The following is a 14,436-nucleotide window of genomic DNA, read 5'->3' as shown; positions in this document are numbered from 1 at the left end:
ATTCGCTACTTACCGGCAGACATAGAGGACACAGGCGTCCCTTACGACATGATTATGCTTCTGGGTCTCCATAGTTTATGAAAAACTCGAATGGCTGTCCGGAATGCTGATGTTGTTATTTGGTCTGTAAGAGAGAACTTTGTGGAGAGTGTGTGATACATGCGAGATGTGTACCGGGCACAGGCAGACCCACCTGTATGCTTGAGTGTGCTGGATGAATTGGTGCAACTCAGGAAATTTTAACTTGTGACCGACCGAAGCAGGCCGCGTTGTTTTAGCAATGTATCGTGCTTGTATCAATAAAAAGGCATTAAAAAAAAGAGGAAGAATCCGCCCGCGTGGCCTAATAGATATGGCGTCTGACTTCGGATTAGAAGATTGCAGGTTCGAGTCCTGTCGCGGACGTGTTCGTTATTTTTAGACATCGGCTCACTGACCATGCGCTGATAACAATGGTGGGAACACACTCTCCCCTCCAGTGCATACAGCGATCGCTAAGGTTGAGAAGAGCTGTGAAACGGGCCGCGTGGAATGAACAGGACACATATTCCTTGCCCTGTTTTCCTTTCCAATGCAGTGTACACAATAGCGTGGCTTTCATGCGTTGGGAAGTGAGTGGAGGAAGAATCCGGCCGCGTGGCTTAATGGATAAGGCGTCTGACTTCCGGATTCTGCTTCCGGCAGCCGAGCTGATCGTATCGCAGTATCATGGGCTCCAGCGGAGCGGCGACAGCGGCCTTCGACGGCCGCTGAAACAGGATTGATGACGGCGAAGATAAGGAGTACCAGGTAATTTTGCCGACACTGCCAACAGGACGTGTTGTTTTCACCACAGTTTTTCTTCACGGAGACGTGCGAGCGAGGCCGTTTCGGGTCGAGGATTTCCGCGACGCCCTGGCCGAGACCGGTACGCTCCCCGACGTGGTCGCGTTGGGGGCGTATTAAATCAACCATGTGTGGGCGGTTACCGTGCGGAGCACGGAAGCAGCAAAGAAGTTGCTCGCCTTCAATGAGCTGCAAGTTAAGAGACGCCGCTGCCTCATCATCGACCCGGAAGACCAGCAGGTAAAGCTGCGGCTACACTGGATGCTTCATGGTGTGGCCGACGACGTCATCCGGACGGCATTAGCGGCATTTGGCAAAGTGACCGACGTTACGCGAGAGCGGTGGCGGATCCAAGGCGTCAATGACAAGAGCTCAACGACAAGAACTGTCCTACTGAAGTTGAAGCCCGGTCTGAAAGTGGATGACCTACCACACCTGGAACGTGTCGCCAGAGAGTTGGCTCTTGTCGTGGTGCCTGCATGGACGTCCAATGCAGTGCCTGCGCTGCCACGGTACGGGCCACGTGCGGCGTGAATGCAAAGTTCCCCGCTGTACGAAATGTCGGCGGTACGGTCACGCGGATACCGACTGTGTCCGCACTTATGCGGTGGCTACGGGCACTGTGTCGAAAGACGACTCTGCGGAACTCCTGATGGACGTAGCCGAGGCCGAGGAACCTGCAAAAGGCATTGGAGAGTCCGAAAAGCACGCAGGCGCGACGGACTCTTCGGGACCTCCAGCAGCGATGGTGGGCGGAAGCCTGAAGAGGCAGAATCTTCGACAAATGGGATGGAGGCGTCGAGAGATGCAATTAGCGCGCCAGCGCTCCAAGAAACCGACCCAGCGCTCCAGGAAACCGAACACGCGACTCCGAACGAGAACCATGACAAGAGCGGCGCCCGTACTACCAGTGGCCCTGCCCCTGCGAAGCGACCACACGCCCATACCGGAGCCGATGGAGACAAGGCAGAAGCCCCCAGTGTCGAGGAGCCACCGGCAAGAACTACCAAAGGACGGCGGCCATCCGTCCGACCACGACCTAATGTGTCGACGGAGAGGAGAACCCTCGACAAACCGCCCCCGCAGCCAGGCCTGGAACCAGCACCGGATGGGTCCGGTGTCAAAGACGTCGTCTAGCCACGCGCTAGACGGGAAGGGTAAGCACCATGTTCCCGGCCTCTTTCTTCTGCGTGAAAATGGCTCGGCGTACCCCATAAAAGTTGGTACACTTAACGTCAGGGGACTGGCAAGCAAGAAGAAGCAGAGCCAGGTATACCGCATTTTAACTGAGCATGACATTGCCGTCCTGGCAGTGCAGGAAACGAAAATTGACGGGGAAGATGAGACCGGGAACATGGTGCGACGCTTCACGTCTCGTTTTTTTGCAGTAGTGTCCTACGCTATAGGCACGTCTGCGGGATGTGTCATTTCTGTTAAGAATTTACCGGGACTTGAGGTTCAGGGATATATGGCGTGTCCATCGGGTAGGTGTGTTTTGGTTGACTTCGTGTACAACAAAAGATATTGGCGCATCATTTGTGTATACGCTCCAAATGCGGTGGATGAAAGGACAGTTTTTTTTCAAAACCTACAAAAGTACTGAATTTGTGAGAAATCCCTGATCATCATAGCTGACTTCAATTGCGTTCTGAGAGGTTGTGATAAAACCACTGCACGGGCGTTTAGGGACAGAAGCACTGAGGCACTCTCAGAGGTTATTATAGCGACGTGCAACCTCGATGATGTGGCGGAATGTTTAGAAGGCGGGCGCTCTGTGAGGCTCACAAATTTTCAGCGGTCAAGTCATGCACGGCTAGATCGCATTTATGTGTCGCCGGATGTTATTTCAAAGTGCAGCACCTACAGTGTAGTACCGGTATAATTTTCTGATCATTGTTTAGTGGAGGGTGGGATAGGAACAAAGAAAAGAGGAAATCAGTTTTCTTGGGAGATGTGGAAATTAAATAAGATCATTACAAAGGGTATCTTTAGCAGGAAAGTAAATGAAGAAATCGGCAAATTAGAGATGAGCGGGGAATTGAAAGTATGGCAGCAGTGGGAACTTTGCAAAAACCAAATAAAGATAGCAGCGATCGAAAGGTCAAGCTGTATACGACAAGAGGAGAAGCGTGCGGAAGAAAATTTAAGATCTTTACTGGCTAGAATTCTCGAAAAAGAAAGCGAAGAGCCTGGGAAGTGGATGGACGACATTAGAAAAATAAAACACAAGGTTGGACTCTTCGAAGAAGAACGCTATCGTGGCATGCTTGTGCGGGCTAGGGCGCAAGATGTAGCAGCTGGGGAGACACCGTCAAAACGAGCGCTAGGAATTGAAAAAACGCATGCTCAGCGAAACCACATTGAAAAGATTGATTGGGTGTGAGGCGTTATCTGGAGAAAGCGGTCATATCCTGCAGGCATTTCTTGAATATTATCAGTTGCTGTTTGCAAAGCAAGAAGTGGATTAGATGACGAACAGAAAGAAAGGCTGGAGCTGTCGATAACTGCGTCAGAGGTTGAGCATGCGATAGAAAATTTGAACCTTGGAAAATCACCTGGACCTTATGGATTAAGAACGGCTTTTTACAAAGCATATAAACACGAAATAGTGCCAGTACTGACAGCAGTGTATAATGAAGCCTACAAAGTAAATGAATATCCTCCGTCTTAGGGTAAATCCCACACAGTGTTAATTCCTAACTATGATGAAGCAGAAAAGTTACAACAGGTAACAGCATATCAACCTACCGCACTCACAAACGTAGATTATAAAGTTTTCATGAAGATTTTAGCCCGTAGACTACAGTCAGTTATTCAAGATATAGTCGGTCCTCGCCAGACGCGTGGGATCAAATGACGCTCCGTTGTTACCAATATTCATAGAGCGAAGTGTGTGCTTGAATGTTGTGATCATACAAATAGCGGTGTAGTCAAACTTCAGCTAGATCTTGAGAAAGCATTTGAGTGTGTTTCACACGAAATCCTGTTCTGCATACTCGACCATGTAAATTCAGGGTCCATTATTCGCAAGGGAGTGGCCATGGCGTACCGGAGCTGCACGACAAGATTAATTGTAAATAAGAGTTTGGGGGCCCCCATCGTCCTGCCGCGTTCGGTGCGCCAGGGGTGTCCCCTTAGCCCCCTTCTATTCTGCATTTACATCGAAGCGTTGTGATTGAATATCATGAAAAATTAAAAAAAATTCGTTGCTTCCAGCTTCAAGCGGCAGAATTTAAGCTGCTGGCCTATGCGGATGATGTCGCAGTGTTTACAGTGAATCGGGAAGGTGTAACCGAGGCCGTGGCATGTGTAAAAAAATTCACCAAAGTCACCGGCAGTAGAGTGAATTGGTCAAAGTCCCTGGGGCTTTGGCACAGAGAATGGCCAACGAAACTGTACCAATTTGCAAACATGTCCTGGGTGACGACCCCAGTAAAGTACTCTGGCGTCCCACTAGAGGGTTATCGCGATAGCGAACCGTACTGGAGAGAACACACGCAAGCCACGCATGAAAAGGTGGAGAGGTGGAAAGGGCAACATTTGTCAATTTTCGCAAGGGCTACAGTGTGTAATCTGTTTTTTTATGTCTAGGCTGTGGTACGTGATGCAAGTGTTGCATGTGCAAGGATGAACGTACAGAGACTGCACCGGATCTTTGCCGTTCTTGAGTGGGCTGCAAGCTGGGAGCGATGCAGCCGGACGAATTTGTTTAGGCGGGTCAAGGACGGTGGCCTCAGTCTGGGGCACTTATTTCTGCGGCAGATCGTAAGCCGGTTTTTTTTTTTTGTGCGTGATGTAAGGGATCCGTTTTTGCGCACTGTGTGCCAATTAAGGCTTGGAAATGCACGGCCGGGTTTTGTTGTCTCAACCTAAAGTTTATCGGGACGTATTTTTGGTTATTTTAGACAGGTTGTCGTGAGTGTTCGATTCCTATCTGTTCGATTTTCGTATGAGTATTTGTCTTCTGTTAGCAGGAAGAAGTTGCATAGGGATTTGTGCGATGTAGTTCTTCCGCAACCTATGTACAGGGCCGTACACAGTGGAGGCCTGGGACGCGACGTACTTAAGCGTGTGAAAACGATGCAGGTGCCGCCAAGTGCAAAAACATTCTTCTTTAAGTTACATACCGGAACACTACCAGTAATTTTTGGAGGGGAAGCATTTATTTCTATTGTGGGGATCACATTGTTTGATCTGTAAAAAACCGGAGACAATAGACCACGTTTTTTTACATTGCTGGGACGGGGTATACTTCTGGGACATCTTGTAGAGGACTTTAAAAAAGGTATTTCCGGTAGACTCTCATGGAATACGGTACTTGCCTGTATAGAATGAGGATGGGACACCATTCGACCTTTTTATGCTAATGGGTCTCCGCTGTATTTGGCGCTCCAGAATGGCAGGATATAATTGCCATCCTGATGCACGTCCAGCACGGATCTATTTTCAGGAGTGTATGCATAAGTATACTGAAATTCAGAAACTCACACATGAAGCTCCCGTGTGGCTCGAAAGAGTAGAGGCTTTGGTGGCGCTTAGAGAGTTTTGAGTTTTAATATGACCAAGTCACAACCCACCAGGCGGATAGTGTTAAGTGTTGTTCATTGTGCCGTGTAAGTGTATTTGTGTACTGTGGTTCTTGTCGAAGTCAGGCAATAAAGAAAAAAAAAGGAAGAATCCGTCCGCGTGGCCTAATGGATAAGGCGTCTGACTTCGGATCAGAAGATTGCAGGTTCGAGTCCTGTCGCGGACGTGTTCCTTTTCATTTCTAAGATCGCTCACCGACCATGCGCTGATAACAATAGTGGGTACATTCCATCCCCTACAGTGCATACAGGGATCGCTAAGGATGAGAAGAGCTGTGGAATGGGCCGCGTGGGGTGAACAGGGCACGTTACTTGCCCTCTTTCCCTTTCTAATGAACAGTACAAAATTCGGCAGCTTTTATGCGTTGGGAAGTGAGTGGAGGAAGAATCCGTCCGGGATTGCACTTCCGGCCACCGAGCGTGACGGACGTGTAATGACTGGCTCCGTCGGAGCGGCAACAGCGGCCATGTCTGGCCGCGGAAACAGGGATTTCGCATCGAGCAACGATTACCAGGTCGTACTCTCTAGTCTGCCAACAGGGCGTTTTGTTTTGAATACTGTTTTTCTGCACGGGGACATCAGTGTGCGCCCTTACAGAGTTCAAGATTTTCGAGATGCGCTCGCTCCGCTGTCGCTCCTGCCGGAAGTTATCGCCCTAGGCGCTTATCGCATGAGCCATGTGTGGGCGGTAACCTTTAATGACGCTGAGGCTGTGAAGAAGATTGCAAACGTCGGCGAGCTCAAAGTGAAGGGTGCCCGAGGCCTTGTGATCGACCCCGCCAACCGTGATGTCCGAATGAAGCTGCACTGGCTGCTACACAGCGTACCGGACGAAGACGTGCGGCTCGCCTTCGCGCCGTTTGGGTAGGTGACCGACGTCTCAAGAGAGCGATGGCGCGCACAAGGCGTGTCTGACAAGGGTTCAACTACGAGGCTGGTGACCCTTAAGTTAAACGCCGGCGTGAAGCTGGACGACCTGCCCCACCAGGTGAGCGTAGCCGGAGAGCTGTCGCTTGTGGTCGTGTCAGGCAGGCCTCCCCTTTGCCTGCGCTGCCGCGGCACAGGGCATATTGGGCGAGATTGTCGGATTCCACGGTGCGGAGCTTCGCGTCGCTTCGGCCATGAGGAGGGCCAGTGCGCTCGAACGTACGCCAGCGTCGCAGGGCCCGTGAACAGTGAGGACACGTCTTCACTTCTCATGGATGAGGCAGATGCAAAGGATGCATCGAAAGAAGCGAGTGTTCCAGTAGCGCAGGCGTCTACGTCTACTGTTCCTCAAGCCGAACAGTTAGTGGCACTTCCCAGTAATGGAGCAACGCTTGGACAGCCGGCGGGACCTACAGTACAAGCAGACTTTGCGCCAAAAGATGAGGCTGCAGCGCAAGAGGAATCTACAGTGAGTGTCGCCCATCCTGGTGCTGAGCCCATGGACGTTCCCCCGACAGCAACCAGCCTTATGGCCAGAAAGCGTTCACATGAGGACGGCGCAGACATTGAGGCGCAGCAGGACCTCAAACATGGAGACGAGCCTCCTCCTAGCACGCCCGGTATGAGGCGAGCGAGATCTAAACCACGGCCGAACATTCCGGTCGATTCACGGCAGGCGGGGAAACCGCCTCCGTAGCTTTGTCCTGTTAAGCCCGCTTTAGGGTTTGTGGGGTCGCGGTGCTTGGCGTGATTGCAGACGCTATAGGATATTGTCCCCTTTCTTTCCAAATGGCGATTCATTTTCCAGAAGCACTCCGTGTAGCGACTTTAAACGTGCGAGGCCTCGGAGCAAGAAGGCGACAGTATCAGCTTAGTCGCCATTTCTTAGAAAATAAGCTACACGTAATAGCCATTCAAGAAACGAAAATTGAGAGCCAAGAAGCGACAGATGGTATGGTGTCCGCTTTCCGTCTACATTTTGATGTTTGCGTGCGCCACTCTGTAGGCGCCTCAGGCGGCTGTGCCCTTTTCATACGAAATAATGTCGGAATAACGGCGCAGTCACTTTTTTCTTGTCAAACCGGGCGACTCCTTCTTATTGACTTTTTGCATCTTGGCCTTAACTTTCGAGTTATCTGTGCATATGCTCCGAATGTAGAGTCGGAGAGAAAAGAGTTGTTTGAACGTTTCCAAATGTACTTAGATTGTGAAAAAGTGCTAGTGTCGTTAGGTGATTTCAACTGCGTGTGTCATGCGGTAGATCGTGTAAAATGTTTGACAGTGCGAGACAAAAGTGTGGAAATCTTGAACGCACTAGTTCACAATTACAACATGGAAGATATTGGTAGTGTTTTCACACGTGGTGCTCGTCCTCAATACACCCATTTCCAACGCAGTAGCCATGCACGATTAGATAGGTTGTATGTGTCACTTGAACTTGTGCCACTATGTACAAAGTACGAGGTTAAGCCAGTGTCTTTCAGTGATCACTGCCTCGTGATTTCAGCCATTGGTAAAAAAGAAAACAAAAAACACTTTAACTGGGACCTTTGGAAATTGAATGCAAGATTGTTGAAGGATGAGGGCTTTGTTAAATATGTAGAAGAGCAGCTAAAGCAGGTACTCTTAACGCAGTCGATAAACGTTGGGGTTGAATGGGAGGAATTTAAACAGGTAGTTAAAATGAAAGCCGTCGAAAGAAGCAGCGCACTGCGGCATGAAGAGAAACGAAGCGAAACGCAGCTTCGAGAGCAACTTGAATTCCTTACAGGTATAGAATGCGTCCAACCTGGTACGTGCTATGAAAAATTAAGAGACATCAAAACTCACTTAGAAAGACTGGATGCAGACAGGGACAGTGCGGCAGTTATTCGTTCTCGGTCCGAGAAGCAGTGGACCCAAGAAACACCAACAAAGCGAGCGTTATCGGACGAGAAACGGTACGCGCGTCGCAAGGAAATACGGGAAATAAGAAACGGGAGCGACATTTCGGCTGACAGCACAGTTATCAAACGCGTCATTGTCGATCATTTCAAAGAACTCCTTGGCCATTCGTGCAAAGTTGTAGGTGGTTTCCAAGCGCAATTTCTGCCGTTAATGCCAAACCTCGATGACGAATTTAAAACGCGCCTGGAACAACCGATTTCCGTGAAAGAAATAGAGGACGCAATAGACGCTCTGCCAACTGGAAAGGCTCCTGGCCTTGATGGCCTGGGGGCAGCTTTTTATAGAACACTAAGGTGGCAGACTGGGCATGTTGGTGATTCATAATGGAAATGTACAGCGCAAATACAGACAAGGACACAAGAAAGAATGACATGGAACACACGAGCGCTCGTGTGTTCCATGTCATTCTTTCTTGTGTTTTTATAGAACTTTCAAAACAATGATAGCTCATGTTCTGCTCAAGGTTATCGCCGAAGCTTATGAGCAAAACCGTGTACCAGTCTCCTTTACAACTTCGCACGTTGTTCTTATTCCTAAAACTGAGTCACCGGAAAAACGCCTGCTAGTGGGGTCTTATCGCCCGATAAGCCTCACTAACGTCGACTACAAGATATTCATGAAGGTTCTGGCCAATAGACTGCACAGTGTGATAACAATGCTGGTTGGCCCACATCAAACCTGCGGTATAATGGGTCGAAGCATCGCCACGAACATACACGTAGCGCGAAGTGTGCTGGAATGTTTTGACGGACTTGCTGAGCGAGTTGCGATGATGCAACTAGACCTCGCAAAAGCGTTTGACCGTGTTTCGCATGACTTGCTGTTCGCAATATTGGACCATTCCAACGTAGGAAGCGCAATAACAGGCGGCGTCAAGATGGCGTATGCCAATTGTACAACACGGATCATTGTGAACGGAGACCTGACTGATAGCCTGCAAGTGCGCTCATCTGTGAGACAGGGATGTCCGTTGTCGCCCCGGTTATTCGCTGCTTACCTCGAGCCGCTTTGCATAGCCATTCAAACTAACGAGCGCATAATGGGATTTAGGCTGCAGTCAGGGCATGTGAAAATTCTGGCTTACGCCGATGACATTGCTATTTTCTGTTCCGAAATAGAAAGCATTTGTGAGGTAACAAATGATGTCCATAAATTTTGTCAGTGCACGGGGGCCTTGATAAAGTGGGAAAAAAGCTATGGTTTTTGGCATGGCAGTTGGGAAGCCACATCAGACCATTACAGTAGAATACCCTGGTACACCACACCGACAACGTACCGTGGTGTGCCTCTTGCCTTTAACGGGGCCCTAATCCGTACTGGGAGGATCAAACTTCAAGGGCGAAGGAAAAGGCTGACGCGTGGCAGGGGAGACAATTGCCTGTTTTCTCGCGCGTCACTGTCTGCAATATATTTCTCGTTGCAAATATATGGTACGTGATGAATGGGCTTAGTGCATCACGAGTTACCATTCAAAAAATTCACCGTGTTTTTGCCGTTTTTATTTGGTCTTCGACTTGGGAGAGAACCAGTCGAACAAACTTGTTTCTGTCTCTGAAAAAAGGTGGGCTAGGTCTTATACATTTGCATTTGCGACAAGTTGTTTCACGGTTTATGTTTCTCCGTGACCAAAATGATGTGTTCCTTCGCACAGTAGTGCAAGTTAGACAAGGTAGACACCTGTCAGAATTTGTTGCATACTCATGTCAAACTATGATTGGTGCACTTAGAGAGTACATGCGTGAAGTGGTGCTCGCATATAGAATGCTGGATGTTCGATTCTCTGCTGAATACTTAAGTAATGTTACGCGGAAAGAATTGTACTCGCATTTAGTGGACGCAATGCTTCCTGTACCGATTTACCGTTCGCCACAACGTGGATGCCCAGGAGGAGATGTGCTCAAGAGAGTTAAGAAGATGCCAGTACTACTATCAGTCAAATCGTTTTTCTTTAAACTCCATACTAACACATTATCAGTCAAAGCATGGATGCAAGATAAAGGTCTATTCGTCCCTTGGACAACTAATTGTTACCTATGTAGGAAACCTGAAACAATAGAACACGTGTTTCTGGATTGTTGGGACCAAATTTTTTTCTGGGATGTTCTTCAAAGAACTCTAAAAAAGGATTTACCGATAAATTCACACGGTATAAGATTTTTGCCGGTTCATAACACCAACGGAATTCCATTCGATTCGATAATGCTCCTGGGCATCCACAGCTTGTGGAAAACGAGGATGCAGTTCAACAATGCAGATATTGAAGTCCGACCCATGCGTGATCACTTCATAGAGGGTGTTGTCCGTTTCAGGGAAGTGTATCGGGCACTGCCCGAACCACCAGAGTGGATTGATGTACTTGACGGGTTGGCACAGTTTAAGAAATTTTAACATGTGTCAGTCGAAACTTCGCTGACGAGTTTTATCTGTTGAGTTTCTTACTTTGAATGTCAAAGACGGCAATAAAGAAAAAAGAAGAAAAAAAGTCCGCGTGGCCTAATGGATAAGGCGTCTGACTTCGGATCAGAAGATTGCAGGTTCGAGTCCTGTCGCGGACATGTTCGTTTTTATTTTTAGACATCGCTCACTGACCAAGCGCTGATGACAGTAGTGGGTACACACTCTCCCCTACAGTGCATACAGGGATCGCTGAGATTGAGAAGAGCTGTGAAACAGGTCGCGTGGAATGAACAGGACACATATTCCTTGCCCTGTTTTCCTTAACCAATGGAGTGTACAAAATAGCGCGGATTTTATGCGTTGGGAAGTGAGTGGAGGAAGAATCCGTCCGCGTGGCCTGGGAGTGTGCTTCCGGCCACGCTAGCGAACGGACGCGTTAACATGAGCTCCGTCTGAACGGTGTCACCGGCAGAGCAGGACCGCGGTAACAGGTTTTTTGCTGCTTTTTCTTCGACATGTTCTGAATACCAGGTAGTTTTACCGAGTTTTCCTACAGGGCGTTTCGTTGCGAACACAGTTTTTTTGCAGTGATATTAGGGCACGCCCATACCGGGAGGAAGATTTCCGCGATGTTCTTGCTGAGTTATCGCTCCTGCCGGAAGTCATCGCCATCGGAGCCTACAGGATGAGTCACGTGTAGGCGGTTACGTTTAAGGATGAAGACGCCGTGAAAAAGATTGCGAGTGCGGTTCAGCTGGTCGTGAAAAAGTGCCGGTGTCTCGTCACCGACCCAACTAACCAAGACGTGCGCATGAAAGTGCACTGGCTTTTGCACAGTGTTCCTGACGACGACGTGAAGCTCGCTTTCGCGGCATTTGGCAAGGTGACTGATGTTGCCCGCGAGCGGTGGCGAGTGCAGGGCATAACAGACAAAGGCTCTACGTCAAGGCTCGTCACCCTGAAGCTGAAACCGGGAGTGAAGCTCGTCGACATACTGCACCAGGTGAGCTGGCTCTCGTGGTCGTGCCGGGGAGGGCTCCGCTCTGCATGCCTTCGCTGCCGCGGCACGGGCCACATTCGCCGGGAGTGCCGCATACCGCGGCGCGGTGCGTGTCGACGGTTCGGCCACAAGGACAGCCAGTGCGAGAGGAGCTACGCAAAAGTCACCGGGTCCACAAACACTCAGGACGCTTCAGCTTTGTTCATGGACGAGGCTGATATGAAAGAGACGTCTGCCGCTACTACTGAGACAGAAGCGGGCGAGGCGAAGAAGGCCTTGGGGACACCGCAACAGGAGAAAATTGATGCTGAGGCGGCCGTCGCAATACGTGAACCAGCGCCTCCCCAGGAAGCCGTGCCGAGGTCGGAGGGCGAGGTGAAATCCTCAGTCGTTACTGGGGCTCCTTGCGTTCCTCCTGACCCTGAGAGCATGGACATGTCTCCTGGATCGGCTAGCCTGGCGGGGGAAGCGCCCGCACGACGACAGCGACAACACGGCGCTTCACCAGGACGGCAAAGGCAGAGACGAGCCGCCGTCCAAAGCCGCAGGTATGAGGCGACCGACATTAAAGTCGCAGCCGAAACACGGCAGACGGGGAAACCGCCTGCATAGTTTCATGCCTAGAGCCCGTTCAGGGGTCTGGGGAATGTTGAGGTGTAGTGCGATGGCAGACACCATAAATTAAGGCTTTTTTTTCGATATGGCTATCATGTTAAGTGAAGCACTACGTGCAGCCACTTTAAACGTGCGAGACCTCGGAGCAAGCAGGCGACAATGCCAGCTCCGACGCTTTCTTCTAGACAACGATCTGCTCGTAGTTGCAATTCAAGAGACGAAAATTGAAAGCCAAGAAGCCACAGAACTTATGGTGTCCGTTTTCCGTGCGCACTTCGATGTATGTGTGTGTCATTCTGTGGGTGTCTCGGGTGGCTGCGTACTTTTTCACAATAATCTCGGCATTATGGTGCAGCCACTTTTCTCTTGTGATAGCGGCCGTCTTCTTGTCGTTGATTTCTTGTACTGAGGCCTTGAGTTCAGAGTTATTTTTGTGTATGCACCAAATGCAGAGTCCGAGCGAAGAGTGTTTTTTGACCGCTTTGAGACTTACCAAAACTTTGACAGGGTGATGATCCTACTAAGCGATTTCAATTCCGTCTGTCAGGCTGCCGATCGCGCAAAAAGGTCATTTGTGAGCGATAAGACTGCTGAGGTCTTGAACGAATTGGGGCCATGGCCATGATTTATAAGATATTGGAAGTATTTTAACAAATGGCACTTGTGCACAGTATACCCATTTTCAGGGCAATGGCCATGCCCGATTGGACAGAGTGTATGTGTGGGCAGAACTTGTTTCACTATGCACCTTGTATGAAGTCAGACCTGTGGCTTCCAGTGACCACGCTGTGGTGACTGCAACCTTTTGTAGGCAGCAAAGAAAATAGCGGTTTAATTGACATTTATGGAAAATAAATAATAAGCTGTTGGAGGACGAAGGATTTGTTAAGGAAGTAGAGCAAGAGCTTGAGAAGCTAATAACAGCGCAACCGTCGAGCTTCGCCGCAAAGTGGGAGCAGTTTAAGCAAACGGTAAGAATAAGAGCGGTTGGAAAAAGTACGCAGTTGAAATATGCCTAGAAACAAAATGAAGCACAGCTTCGTGAACAGTTTGAATACCTCACGTGTATCGACAGCGCCAAACCAGGTACATGCTTTAATGGAATCAGAGAAGTCAAAGCCTAGCTGGAAAAAATGGACGCCGATAATTATACTGCGGCAGTTATTCGGGCGTGAACTGAGCAGCAATGGGCAGGGGAAACAGCAACAAAGCGAGCGATATCTAATGAAAAACGATACCCGTGCCGAAAGCAAATACGAAACGTAAACACTGGGGCAGGGGTTTCGGCAGACAGTGGTGTAATGAAGGAAGCAATCTGTGATCACATCAAAGATATGCTGGGTCATTCTCGAAAAGCCAAAAGAGGCTTCTATAGTGAATTTTTGCCACTTATGCCGAAACTTGACGACGAAGTCAAAACACGGCTTGAACAGACGATTTCCGTGCAAGAAATAGAGGACGCGATAGATGTATTGCCAACCGGTAAATCTCCGGGCTCTGACGGCCTGGGAGCAGCTGACTACAAAGGTTTCAAAAGTGCCATAGCCCGAATTCTGCAAATCATCGTCGTTGAAAGTTATGAGAAAAAACGTGTTCCGCTGTCCTTCACATCTTCGCACATAGTGCTGATTCCTAAAACCGATGACACTGAAAAGCTGCTGATGGCGGGGTCTTATCGCCCGATAAGCCTCACCAACGTCAACTACACCATTTTTATGAAGGTGTTGGCGAAGAGATTGCACAGGGTTATAACATCGCTTGTAGGCACGCATCATACGTGTGGCATAAGATGTCGAAGTATTGGTACTAACCTACACGTGGCGCGGTCCATACTAGAATGCTGCGACTCCTTTGATGACCGAGTGGCGATGATACAACTAGACCTGGCAAAAGCCTTTGGCAGTGTGTCTCACGATGTCCTGTTTGCCGTATTAGAGCGTGCAAATGTTGCTAAAATAATAGTAGAGGGAGTTAGAGTGGCATACGCAAACTGTACGACTCAGATTGTTGTGAACGGCAAACTCACTGATAGCCTGCAAGTGCGATCTTCTGTAAGGCAAGGTTGTCCCCTGTAGCCATTGCTATTCGCGGCCTACCTTGAGCCACTTTGCTTGGCCATCCGGAATAATGAAAGCATA

The 14,436-nt window shown here is 49.3% G+C and overlaps 3 non-coding genes across 3 annotated transcripts; all 3 read left to right on the top strand.

The window, feature by feature from the left end:
- Nucleotides 1-332: 332 nt before the first annotated feature.
- Nucleotides 333-405, top strand: TRNAR-UCG (transfer RNA arginine (anticodon UCG)). Its single transcript has one exon. It is a non-coding gene; the product is annotated as a tRNA-Arg (tRNA).
- A 5,100-nt stretch (nt 406-5,505) lies between these two features.
- TRNAR-UCG (transfer RNA arginine (anticodon UCG)) lies at nt 5,506-5,578 on the top strand. Its single transcript has one exon. It is a non-coding gene; the product is annotated as a tRNA-Arg (tRNA).
- A 5,190-nt stretch (nt 5,579-10,768) lies between these two features.
- On the top strand, nt 10,769-10,841 carry TRNAR-UCG (transfer RNA arginine (anticodon UCG)). The gene has a single exon. It is a non-coding gene; the product is annotated as a tRNA-Arg (tRNA).
- Nucleotides 10,842-14,436: the final 3,595 nt, after the last annotated feature.

This window comes from Amblyomma americanum, chromosome 7 (assembly GCF_052857255.1).
Source record: "Amblyomma americanum isolate KBUSLIRL-KWMA chromosome 7, ASM5285725v1, whole genome shotgun sequence".
Lineage (NCBI taxonomy): Eukaryota > Metazoa > Arthropoda > Arachnida > Ixodida > Ixodidae > Amblyomma > Amblyomma americanum.
This window is presented reverse-complemented; position numbering and strand designations above follow the sequence as displayed.